Consider the following 14,042-nt stretch of genomic DNA (forward strand, 5'->3'; position numbering starts at 1 on the left):
TCAGAATATTCTGTTCATTTAAGAACTGTTACACTGTGATGGTGAATCTCCTTTAAAGATTCAGTTTGAATTGTCTAGATCTCTTCATCCTGCAAACCTGGCTTGGCAATCTCCGATGGATGGCTTTATCATAAAATCTATAATACTGCCTACTTCTGTTTAGGCTGTAAATCCTAGTAGACTGGCCACTGTCACAGTACTTTGGCCTGCCTAGTCCCAGCTGTAAGGACCCAGAAAGGAGGATTGGGGGGAGAGAGAGAGAGAGAGTGGGGATAAAAGTGTGGGGGAGAGATAATGAATTTCTTAATACAAATTAACTGAACTTTTTCACACCTCAAGACGGGTCTCTTGGGGTCTCTCATCTGTTTTGCACTGATAGAACTCTACTGACTCCTGACACACTGGTGAGAGTGAGGGAAATGTGACTGGCTCTTGGATGTTGAGTTTGGGGTAAAAAAGTGAGAATCCCAGTTCCCTCTGAATCAGTTTGACCGACTCTATTTTGAAAGTGAATCATGCAGGTGATGATGAAGTCTAAAGCGGGGACAGAAGTTAAACTTGTGGAGCCTTATTCCCCCTGCCACTGGTGCTAATCAGAAGTAAGTTCTTTGAATCAATGGTACAGAACCAGTGTAAGTGAGCTCAAGCAAGCCCAAAATTTAACTTCTTGGGCGAAGAGCTGGTTTTGGTTCTAATACTAACTGCTGTTGAAACTAAGTTCCAAAAAATAAATGTAACCTGAGTAAGTAAGTAAATAAAACAACACTCTAAATCTGTATGTGCCTGTAAACTAATTAATAGGGCACATTGGTAGCTGTCACAATGGGGCTTCCAACTTGCAGCCAATGGGCTCTCAGAAAACCGTGCTGTTTGTTGTTGTTTTGCATAGTATGTTTGTTTCTTTCTTTTTTGGTCACAAGTTCAACCAAGTTCAACCAAGGAGTAGAACGGTAAGAGAAACAGAGCTGCTGAACAGTGAACTGAAACATGCCTAAGGCAACAAACCAGTTTTTAATTGCTCAACTTCCAGTCCTCCAATGTCTGGTTCTCTAGGTGACTGTCTGACAAGAGTTTTCACTAAGCTCTAAATTTTGAATAATGTGCTAAACACATTTGTAATAACTCTACCAATGCATTTAGCTGTGACCTTGCCAGCTCTGTCACTGATCATCTCAGCCTCTGCTCTTTTGCTTGCCCAGGTTGTGACATTACTTCATATACATCTCACCTGGAGTGCTTAAGACCCCACAGGTTAGATACTGGGCTTTATTTATTCCTGCCTTCTGCTGGTGGAAACCCAGCTTTCAGATTACTGGTAACACCTGGAAAAGAGGTCTCAGCAGTGTAGAATACTCACCACCATGTCTTTACTGGCAGGCCTTAATCTAGCCTTTGCAGAACAGTAAATAGGCTGGAGACAGAGGAGCACAGCCAGTATCCTGAGGAGATTCACTGATTCAGCATATTCTCTGGTCAACACTCCAGTGAAAAGTCTCCTACCATGGCCATGGATTAAAGATGACAAGGCTAAATGAGGTTTTAAAGGAACTAAAATTTTAGAGACTAAACAAATGATGGCAAGTTTGATTTCTACCATTTCCCTCTTTTTAATTGTTCACTTTCATTCTCTTTTTAAAACAAAACAACATCCCTTCTCATCATTACTATGAACGAGACTTTGCAATTTTCCCCCATCAGAAGGGAGGAAAAATGTTTATAATGTTAAACAGTTAAAATGTATTTTGGAAATGAAAAAAACAAAACAAAACCCCATACAATAAAGTCTACATTGTACAATCCTCACTCACCTTGGGGATCACACTCCCATCAAAGTCAATGGGAATACTCATGTAAGAACCCACTGGTGCGAAATGTGGTTGCAAAATGTAGCATAATTGATTTGTGCATTTGCTTCTAATTTTTCTCCAGACTCCTTGTTACCTCTTTCCATTTCTTGTTTTGGCTGATTATTGTGGGAAATATTCTGATATTGGAAATGGTGATACATCCAGTAACTTTTTACCTGTTGTGCCTCTCTGCTCCCTCTATATTGCACATACAATGTACATGTATAAAACTATACTGGGAAAGCAGAAGATTTTTTGTTAATGTGCTAAAAGGATGCAAAAGGGACTCTTACCAGTTTGATTCAGAATTTTTGTTATCAGCTGGGAAATATTAGAAAATATTAAGGGTATCAAAATGTTGAGTGATTATTGCTTGTGAGGGGTATACAGTTTCAATTTATCAAGGGCAGTAAAATCCCTTGTGCTAATTTTAAGTTTTATATTTCTCTGGAAGGGACTATATACAACACCAGCCAATGCCCACACCTACCCTTTGATGCAGGTCTGTAAAACAATAGTTTATGCCAGGCTGTGTCTCCTCATTCTTAGAATGTAGACACCTGTTAAAAACTCGCTTGTTGACAAATGGCTTTTGAAAATAAGAGTTTGGATATATCAAACTAGCATATACATATTGAACGATTGGTACTATTTCTGCAGCTCAGCTGTCCAACTTGATTTCAGATCTGTTAAGTTTTATATGTCTGGCATGTAACTTTTCCTGAGGCTGCTATCTTTAAAAAGTTCAGTAATTTTGTCTCAGGAACTTTTGCTTGATTAAATAAATTAGCTGAGTGATCAAACCCCTACCTCGTGTTAGAACTTGGGTTGCTGGCAATTATTCCCCTTACAAAGAAAAGTTTATTTATCAAAGTCTGCTTGTTACACTGCTCAGATAAATCTGTTTCTAAGTGAAGTTTGTGACTTGCAGCCCGTGACTATCGGAAAAACATGACCATTCAACCCAATCTGAGATTTACACCTCAGCTCAAATCACATCCAAGTGGGTGAGATAGCCTCTAGCCCTGTCTGACAATGCTCTAGTCTGTGATTTGACATTAAACTCAATTATTGGAAAGGGAAAAAAAATCTCTCCTTTCAAATCCATTAGCAAAATTGGCATTATATTTTATCTTCTGTTACATCAAAGGGATTTCAGGGTTGTTTTTCTCAGTTTTATTGTTAAAACATTTTAATTAAAAAAAAGTATTCAATTTATTTTCTGGATCATTGACGGGAACCAGGCACAAGCTCTGATTTGCATATGAAAGCAGCAACTCTATGATATCTAGCTGTCAGCAATATTTTTCTAAAAGGATGTAAACCTGCCAAAGGTTCTTTAATGTTGCTGCATATTCTAGGGTCTTACTTCAGACTAAACTTTAAAAAGCTCAATGTCCTAGTTGCCTTCCAAGAACTTAATATAAACATATTTATTTTATCTCTCATGAAAATTAATTAACTGTGACCATTTATTACTCTTTAATTACTCAAACAAATCAGTATAAACAAAACTTGTCTCTGTATTTATCTGTAAGCTTTCTGTTTTCATTGTGCACTGAAAAACACTTGAAAATACCAAATTAATTCTCATGTGTATAAGTATATTGGTAGGTGTTCATACAAAAACACGAAGTCATATAATGGGTAAATATGTTCATTTAAGAGTAAATGTAAATACAGTTATTTATGCCAGATCCTTTCTGGTGTAAATCAGCATACCTCTATTAGCTTCAGGGGAGCTACGCCAGCTGAGGCTATTGCTCAGCAAACATCCATCTATCATGTGCACTTTAAGGATTATTAATTTTTAATTCCTAAATGTCTTTCCCAATGAGTGATTATTCTGCAACTCTTTAAATAAAAAGTTTGGGGCTAAACCCTGTTTACCATATTCACACAGGTAGTCACATTGACAGGAATGGGACTCCATGCTTTGCTAAGGTGAGCAGAATTTGGTCCATACTTAGCTGGACGCTAGTACTATAGAATATTTGACATAGACTGAATGAATCTGGTCTTAAACTTTTGGTTCTGAGAGTTAGAAATTTCTAATGCAATATCCTTTGCTAGTGCCAACAGATATGAATAGGGCATCAGTGGGTCCCATTTCTGTATTCCTAATGTACCTGAGATTCCCATAGCAATTGTCAGAGGTATTTTAGGGTGAGAAAGAAATGTAAATTCAATGTGCAATATTTCTGCAGAAATTTCATTCTTAATTTGGGGAGTCATCCATGTACTCTTATTCTTAAATATTTCTTTAGGGGGGTTGGGGGAGAAGTGGAAAGTTCAACTGTTAGCCCTTTCACATTCCTACTCCAGCACTTTGTATTTAATGAATCTGATCTTATCAAGGATGATGGTTGAAGATATGTACAGTCAAGCTCCCTCCTGCTCTTTTCCTTTTTTCCTCTCCTCTAAGTTCCCCCGGGCAATTAATTTGTTGGATGTTGTGTGCCATAGAACTACTCACTGTCCCTGCCGTAGCTGAGTGTGAACCCTGAGGCACTGGGCCATGAACCTCTCTTTTTCTCTTGCCACAAGGAGAATGTCTGTAGCAGTATCAAGTGGATGTTTTTTTCCTACTGAAAATAAAAAAAATGTAAGTGATAATACAAAAGAGAATTAATTCAACCATTAAGTTTGATCAGTTTTTGACTGCCTTTAAAAGTATCTATGTAGTGTTGCTGTATCCCTGTCGGTGATATTAAAGGTTATCACCGTGTTGACTATATTAAGACACACAGTAATGGAAGCATCTCAGTTCACTTCCCCTCTTGAAACCTGCAAACTCAAAACTGCGTTAACACTTCTAAATATAATACCCCTTTTATAGCTCCTAATTTGCTGGGTCTCTCAACAGGGAGGTTTTTTTTCATTAATTCTTTGCCTCTAGCTGATCTTCAACTATAATTCTGTTTTACTTAGCAATGTTTAAAAGAGTCCCTTCAGCACTGGCATAAACTTTACACAAAACAAGACTCGGTTATTTCAAACGTAACTTCCCCCTTTAATGTTGATTTTCCCCCCACTGGTTATTTTTAACTTTTTATCTATAAATTTGACTCAATCCAATCCTCATCCCATTCAGCTGTAATTGTGCTTAATCCACTTTGGTAAGTAAGTTTACATCATCATTATTTCACAGTAAAGAATAAAGAGGATTTAACAAGAAAATGGAATACATTCATTGTAAAAAGGAAAACTGTAGAGTAACAAATTGCACCTGGTCTCAATTAACTGCTGCAGGACCTGGTAGCAGACACTCTAACATATTTTTCAGGTGTTCTACATTGCTATGTCTCACTGAGCCATAGAGTTTGAAGGAGACTAGTGTACAGATCATGGTTTCTGACACAGTTATAGCAAAAGTAATGTGCCTGATCAACTTCCCCTGGAAGTCAATGGAGTGACTTCTAATGACTTCAACAGGAGTTGGATCAGAACCAGTGACAGGAAATGTAAATCACTTCAAACAAACAAAAAACAATATTATACCATGCGTCACTCTCTTGTGCTGGACATCACTTTCATTGTGTCAAGTATCAGAGGGGTAGCCATGTTAGTCTGGATCTGTAAAAGCAGCAAAGAGTCCTGTGGCACCTTATAGACTAACAGACATATTGGAGCATGAGCTTTCATGGGTGAATACCCACTTCTTCGGATGCATGCATTTTCATTGTGGAAACAGTAACATACTTACTGAAGTATCATGATTCTGGGTGCCTTTCTAGGGAATTAGATCCTCACACCCTGATATTTCTCCTCAGCCTTTTTCTATGTACACACCTGAAAAATGTCCTCTGCAACTTCCCAAAGGCATTCAGTTATAGTTCATGTTTCAGCGTGTTGTGTTTGTAGTTATCCTATGCTGGTGCAGTGAAACAAAAACAAGGTTCATGAATCAGCTGAATCAGATCTCCTGCCAATTTACAATTATCCCCTGTGAATAAAGAGTGGTTAATGTTCAGACTAATATAGACAAATCACACCCACTCTTTATGTCAATTTGCGTATTTCTTACCTACATTATAAGCCATCCAAAACTTGCCAGTTGTTTCTTGGTTATTTGTCCATATATTTACTACAATCAATGTCACAATAACACTTCAAATATTTGGTGTCATAAACTCCTATATGAGGAACAGCTGGGTTTTTGTTGGTTTTACAGAATATTGCATATGCTGGCTTTTAGATTACCCTTTACTACAGTGGTCTCCAAAGTGGGGTGCGCAAGACGATCCATTGGGGGTGCGGCCGGAGGAGCACCACCGGAGGGGGGGGGAATGAGCGAGAGGAGAAGCTGTCATCCCCCCTGTCCCCCACAGGCAGGGCCACCCGGAACGCAGGGGCTTTAGGGGCTGCAGTGCCCTGGGCTAAGGGGGCCCCGGGACCCTGGCTTGCAGCTCTAAAGCCCCTTTCAGAATGTGGCCCTGAGTCCTCCAGCCCATGGAGAAGGAGAGGCAACTGCGCAGCCAGAGGCTGGAATGAAGCAACGCTTTCCCCTTCAAAACTGGCTGGAGAGAAGTGGCACTTCTCTTCAGCCGCTGGCTGTGTGGCTTCCCCTGCTCCTCGTGAGTCATCCAGCCCTTGCTTGCAGGGCCTCATTCTGAAAGGGGCTTTAGAGCTGCAGGCCAGGGACCCGGGGCCCCCTTAGCCCAGGGCTCTGCATTCTGGGTGGCCCTGGCCGGGGTGGGGGGCAGCTCCCAGAATTGCAACCATGGGGGCGGTGCCGCGCTGCGCAAAGCCACCTGCACACCCTCTGCACCAAACAGGAACTGCCCCAGGTAAGTGCTCTGCACCTCCTGCCTGCCCCAGCCTGAGCCCCCCCCCCCCACACCCTAACTCCCTCCCAGACCCTGCACCCCACCCTGAGTGCCCTCCCACACCCTAACTCCCTCCCAGACCCCACACCCCCACTCTGCACCCCCTCCTGCACCCTAACACTAATCCAGACCTTTGAATCACTGTATCACAAAATGTTAAACCAAGATTTTCAGAAATAATGAAGCATATTCAATCTCATTGCTCTCGCTAAAAATATTATTATTAATATTTTTTTGTGTGAGAGCAAAAAGGTTTTTTGTACTGTTCATAAATAAAATACAATACAAATTATTTTAAAATATTGTTTATTTCATCTTTATCTCATCCTTTTCTAATTTCTATTTTTGTATGTTTTATAATGTACATAATATATTAGTACATGTATATAATTTATACATAAATAAATATACATATATTGGGGTTGCGTGCTCAACATTTTTTTACTGATAGGGGTATGTGATCAAAAAAGTTTGGAGACCACTGCTCTACTACATGGTGTAGAGGGCAGAAAATCACAGCAAATTGAGCCCCAAACCAGCAGAGGGAAAGTGCAGCAGTTCCTCTGTATTCTCACCCCTCTACTACAGACAGCCGCCAAACCTGAAGCAAATACTCACCAGCAACCACACACCACACAACAAAAACACTAACCCAGGAACCTATCCTTGCAACAAAGCCCGTTGCCAACTCTGTCCACATATCTATTCAGGGGACACCATCATAGGACCTAATCACATCAGTCACACTATCAGAGGCTCGTTCACCTGCACATCTACCAATGTGATATATGCCATCATGTGCCAGCAATGCCCCTCTGCCAGGAGCGGCTCCAGGCACCAGCATGCCAAGCACGTGCTTGGGGCAGCAAGCCACTGGGGGCGCTCTGCCTCAAACCGCCCCTGCTCTTTGCCATGTACATTGGCCAACCCGGACAGTCTCTACGTAAAAGAATAAATGGACACAAATCAGACGTCAAGAATTATAACATTCAAAAACCAGTCGGAGAACACTTCAGTCTCCCTGGTCACTTGATTACAGACCTAAAAGTTGCAATATTACAATAAAAAACTTCAAAAACAGATTCCAATGAGAGACTGCTGAATTGGAATTAATTTGCAAATTGGACGCCATTAAATTAGGCTTGAATAAAGATTGGGAGTGGATGGGCCATTACACAAATTAAAACTATTTTCCCATGTTTATTCCCCCACCCTACCCCACCCCCCACAGTTCCTCACATCTTCTTGTCAATTGCTGGAAATGGGCCATTTTCATTACCACTACAAACAGTTCTTTTTCTCTCCTGCTGATAATAGCTCACCTTAACTGATCACTCTCCTTATAGTGTGTATGGTAACACCCATTGTTTCATGTTCTCTGTGTATATATATATATATCTTCCTATTGTATTTTCCACTACATGCATCTGATGAAATGGGCTGTAGCCCACAAAAGCTTATGCTCAAATAAATTCGTTAGTCTCTAAGGTGCCACAAGTACTCCTGTTCTGTTTCCTGTACTAACAGAAACATAAGGTTGCCCCCATCCAGTGGGACAAATTACAGGAGACAGGAGAAGTGGCCACCATTTTTTCTTTTGAATTCATTGAGACTACAGTGACCGCTGGAAGTTGTCATGCAGTCTGGTTTTACACACTGTCAGGATGATTCTCTAGCCTGGTGGGAGGTGGACCCACTCTCTCTGAGTTGTAACTCTCATCTGGTTATAGCATGTAAACTCTGACTTGCTAGAACATACTTGCTGCAATTACTGATTTAATTTAATTCATAAAAATGTGCCTCTAGTGCAAGTATGCTCCCCCCCCTCCTCCCCAAAAAAATGTGCATACAAAAAATCAGATTAATCTAACATAAACATTAAAATCTTCCGCACCCACTGGAATTGAAAATGCTTCCTTCACTTCACCTATTCAGAAAGACTCTGCGAAAACATATAGGTTTTGCATGATGGTCCAGCTATCAACACATTGTGGCTCTACTGAACCCAGAGGCAAGTGAGTTAGACAGCTGTGTTCCTTTCCCTACCCCTGGTCCCCTTCTGTGTAAATACAGGGGGGTCTTTTACCTGGTTCTCTCCAAATGAGTTACTATAATGTCTGGATAAGAGAATCGAAAGATTTGATAGGGCACAATGTGACTTTATTAAGCAGTGAAGCCAAGCCACTGTAATCAGCTGGTATGCTGAATAAAGTGGAAGAAATGCTATTGCATCTGTGTCTGTGAGGTATTAATCTAAAATAGCTTATTCCAATAGCATATCCTGAATTTCCAGGACACCTCTCAAAACTGTGAACTACGTATCCCTGCTACCAAAAGCCAGAAAGGTATTGTATTTTTACCCATTCATTCATAGACAGCAAAACATATACCCTATGCTATGTGCGTAAAGTGACTATTTTAGAACAGATAAAACAACAAGAAAGAACAAAAGTAAAATCCATATGAGGTTCTGTACCAACTCCCACTGAATTCAGTTGAAAGACTCCTGTTGACTTTAATGGCAGCTAGATCAGGCTCTGAGAGAGCAGAGCTGTAATAGAACTCTGAGAACTCTGTGTACTTAGAATTTAAAGGTGATATGGTGACAGAATGCACCCCTGTATTCACCCCTTGCATGCTTTTGTAATAATCTTTGTACAAGGTATGCCTTGTGAGGTATCATTTGGAAACTCATAACTTGCTGCTCAGTGATATCATGGTAAAATGCATATAGCAACATTGTGTATAAAGTTATTAATATAAGCTAAAATCATGACTAAAGTATGTTTCCCAGATAAGTCTGGGGAGCGGTTAAATCATTTTCTCAAAGGAAAAGGGCAAGCTGATGTCCCAGCCAAGTGCCATCACCTCATTCTTTTACAAGAAATGGTTGGGGGGCGGGAGCAGGGACAAAGTTATCTGCATCTTAGCAAGAAAACAGCATGAGGTCTCATTCCTCCCTCAGACCCCCTGTCTTGGTTCTCAGCTGGAAATGCTTCTTAAAGAGGGACTGAAACTGTAAAAAGGAGGGGCAAACATCCCAAGATACCCCTCCTCTCTCTCCCTATCCATCTAACTCTTTGGCACCTGAAAAGACAAAAGAAGCAGCTGTTGGACTCCGCAGGAGGGGTCTTGACCTGAAGAGTTTATTGCTGGTGGAAGCATGTGGTGAGAATCTTTGTTTGAATCTAATATTGTTTAAGGTTAGCATTAGAAAGAGTTTCATCTATTTTTCTTGTAAACATTTCTGACTGTATTGCTATGCTTATTCTCATTTAAAGCTTTGTAGTTAATAAGATTGTTTCATCTAATTCAGTGTGCTTAAATTAAAATGTTGGGGGGCAGGTCTACACTACTACTTATGTCAATATAATTTACATCACTCAGGGGTGTGAAAAAGCCACTCCCCCGAGCAACATAAGTTACAGCAACCTAAGCACTGTCTACCCCAGGTCTATGTCAGTGGGAAACGCTTCCCCACTGACATGGTTTCTGCCTCTCACGGAAGCAGAGTAATTATGTCGACGGGAAAGAGCTCTCTTGTTGGCATAGAGCGTCTCCACCAGGTACACTACAGTGACACAGAAGTATTGGAACAGCTGCACCGATGTAGCGTATCTAGTGGAGACTAGCCCTAAGTAACTTCATGTATCATGATATATATGTATTTATTATTTATTTAAAATAAATAATATTTCTAATATGTCTGGACTGTCTGGGAGGCTGGACACAGCAGGACATACTGGGGTTTGGTTTTGGGGGGGGGGGGGGGTCGGGGGGTGGGTAATAAACAATGTTGGTGAGAGCCAAGATGTGGCTCACAGGCTGCAGTACACACAAGTGTCTCAGAGTGACCAGCATGCTGGTGGCTTTTTGAGAGCAGCCCAGTTGGAGGCTAAAGCAGCAAGGCATTCCCAAGGCACCCCAGGTTCAGGGCCACCCAGAGGGGGGGGCAAGTGGGGCAATTTGCCCCAGGCCCCCACGAGAGTTTTTGGGGCCCCTGGAGCGGGGTCCTTCACTCGCTCCGGGGGCCCCAGAAAACTCTCGTGGGGCCCGGGCCCCTGGAGCTTCTTCCGCTCCGGGTCTTTGGCAGTAATTCGGCAGCAGGGGGTCCTTCCGCCACAGAAGAGCTGGGTCTTCGGGGCACTTCGGCCATGGGTCCTGGAGCAGAAGGACCCCCCGCCACCGAATTTCTGCCAAAGCGGGGGCCCCCCCACCGCCGAAGACCCCAGGCCCCCTGAATCCTCTGGGCTGCCCTGCCCAGGTTACAGCCGGGGTGACACACCTGCTCACCGGTGTGGATTGTACCTCGATATGTCACAGATATACAAAGAGGAAAACAATAAATCCCAGGAGTCAGAGTGGATAATGAAATAATGCTACTGAACATCCTAGTAGCTCACCAGGAAATCAAGGACCTCAAGCAGGATAAGAGAGGAAACAAGAGAGCTGCTCATCTGAACACCACCCAAAAAGGACAAGGATTCTTTAAGTTTAGCTTTACAAGGCTCATGTATCTGTTCTGTTGAGCACAGACGGGAACAGAGTTACAAAACCCATCATTTACAAAATTGCAGAAAATTGTTTTAAGGGAAAAAATGACAAAATTTTGCCCTGCAGACAAACTTGGAAAAAATTGCCAAGTAAAATTGGGAATTTTCAACTCCTGTGATGAGATAAGTGAAACACCTGAAAGACAGCTTTGTCTGAACTATGAAAATCTTCTTTATTTAAGTTCTAATTTATTTGCTGTGACGTGACAACAAACATATTTCCTGCTGATTGTTTGGTCATTTTCAAGCGTGTTTTCATGCTGTGTTTATCAGATGTCATAGGAGTAATCCACAAGCAGTGAATAGCCTATATAAAATCACCTTGTGCTTCATTGTCAACATAAAGCAGTTAAGGGAAGGAAATTAGTTGGATGGCTGACTGGGAGGGTAGGATATTAGATGGATGACTCATGGCATGACCAAGTAAACAGACCATGTGACCATGTTGTGTAAGCATGAAAGGACTGGTATTGTATATATTATTGCAATGCCCACAACCTATTTATTGTTTGCAGTACAGTACACCTTTGTATATCCAATTTCTTGTTTTATGGGGATATATAATTTGATCATTAAAATTATCTCTGGGTTAGATATGAGTAGTAGACTGTAGGAGCTGCAAAGGCAAAGTTTAGGTTGAGTAAATAAAACATGTTTCTTACAGAAATCATAGAGGTTAGAGATGGGGATAAACCTATTAGTCTAGCCTGCTGTCCGTGCAGGATTGTTCCCTACACTATATTCACCAGCGCTTTGTCTCATCTAGTTGTAAAGGTCCCAAGAGATGGTGCAGCCTTCCACCACTTCCCTTGGGAGGCTATTTCTCAATTGAATAGAGCTCACTGTCAAGTTGCTTTTTTTAAAAAAATGTCAAATGCATATGTGCACATCTTTATTTATTTGTTCTGCAGACCATAACTCCAATATGCTTCCAACATGCATTTTTATTTTTGACTTTTATCTCAATACTAAAAAAATAGATGTAGGAAACCTCACATTTATTTTGCATAGTTAAGAACAGTTTGTGAAATATTTGACATATACCACCAAAGTATAGAAATGCAACCTTTGTTCAAGTTCAAACTGCATTCAGGAACAAACAGTGGTTCCACAGAACTTGTTCTGACCCCACATAGGTAATGGCAACCTGAGCCATATAATACCCAGAACCTTCAGAGACTTACACACATACCTTAGGTTATGCATTTTTGTAAATCTTTGCAGGACTGGGTCTTATTTTTGTGAAAAAGTCCCTTGACTTCTGTGGCTGTGGTGGTGCTGTATTGGACAGAAGCTTCATGTGAGTTCAAAATGGAGGGTCTTATTGAATGAAACATAGAATCATCGCAATATAGGGCTGGATGGGACCTCCGGAGGTCATCTAGTCCAGCCCCCTCGTCCAAGAAAGGACTAAATACTCCTATCCTATGCCTGAGCAGTGTTTGTTTACCCTGTTCTGAATGGTGTGTGGAAAGTTAATATATTTAACAAGAACAGATCAAGCAAAACGGTAAGAGATCAGGAAACTTACAGGTCAGCTTTCTATTGGAGGAGAAATTAGTGATGTGGCATCTGGGTATATTTTTATCACAACTTGTTTTATTTATACCAGTCCTGGAACAGAGGTGATCACAAACAGCATACTGGCCATCTCCTCTTCCAGAGATCACAACCCAAACACCAGTTCCTGGTTCCCAGGGAGCAACTCAACCCTGAGAATTTACTCTAATTGGAGAGATTCAGGCAAAGAGCAAACTCTTTTGCTGCTTGCCACTGCTCTCCCAAAGAACTGCATCAGAAACCAATAATACTACAGCATCTCTTCCATGACTAAACATTTGCTTGCACAATAAGAAAAAGTACATGTCAAACTATGTAACAATGCCATTTGATAGCCTCTGCGATACTCATAGAATCACAGAAATGTAGAATTGGAATGGACCTCAATAAGTCATCTAGTCCAGTTCCCTGCATTGGGGCAGGACTAAGTATTATCTAAACCATCCCAGACAAGTGTTTGTCTTACCTGTTCTTAAAAACCTCCAATGAGGGCGATCCAACAACTTCCCTAGGTAATTTGTTCCAGTGCTTAACTACCCTTACAGTTGGGAAGTTATTCTTAGTGTCTAACCTAAATCTCCCTTGCTATAATTTAAGCCCATTACTTTTTGTCCTGTCCTCAATGTCTATGGAAAACAATTTATCACCTCCTCTTTATAACAACTTTTTATGTACTTGAAGATTATGTCTCCCATCAGTCTTCTCTTCTCTAGACTAAACAAACCCATTTTTTCCAATCTTTCATCACAGGTCATGTTTTCTAGACTTTTAATCATTTTTGTTGCTTTCCTTTGGATTTTCTCCAATTTCCTGAAGTGTGGTGCTCAGAACTGGACAAATATTCCAGCGGAGGCCTTATTAATGCTGAGTAAAGTGGAAGAATTACTACTCGTGTCTTGCTTACAGCACTCTTGCTAATACAGCCCAGAAGACGTTTGCTTTGTTTGCAACAGTATTAACTTGTTGACCCATATGTAGTTTGTGATCCACTATTACCCCCAGATCCTTTTCTACAGTACTCCTTCCTAGGCAGTCATGTCCCATTTTGTATTTGTGCAATTGATTGTTCCTTCCTGAGTTTAGTACTTTCCATTTGTCTTTCTTGAATTTCATCCTATTTAATTCAGACCATTTCTCCAGTTAGTCAGCTCCTCCCAGCTCGATCTTGTGATGCTGTGTATAAGAAAGGTGACCATTTATATCACTGTTTTACTGCTGTTACACAATTATCATAAATCTTGTACAAAGTATGT

General features: G+C 41.0%; 1 long non-coding RNA gene across 1 annotated transcript in view; it reads left to right on the forward strand.

Moving 5' to 3' along the window:
- Positions 1 to 3,750: 3,750 nt before the first annotated feature.
- The window catches only part of LOC120407481, a 30,347-nt gene continuing 20,055 nt past the window's right edge, over positions 3,751 to 14,042 (forward strand). The window contains exon 1 of the long non-coding RNA XR_005600020.1: positions 3,751 to 3,791. This is a non-coding gene — a long non-coding RNA (uncharacterized LOC120407481). The remainder of the gene's footprint in view (positions 3,792 to 14,042) is intronic.

This window comes from Mauremys reevesii, linkage group 6 (assembly GCF_016161935.1).
Source record: "Mauremys reevesii isolate NIE-2019 linkage group 6, ASM1616193v1, whole genome shotgun sequence".
Lineage (NCBI taxonomy): Eukaryota > Metazoa > Chordata > Testudines > Geoemydidae > Mauremys > Mauremys reevesii.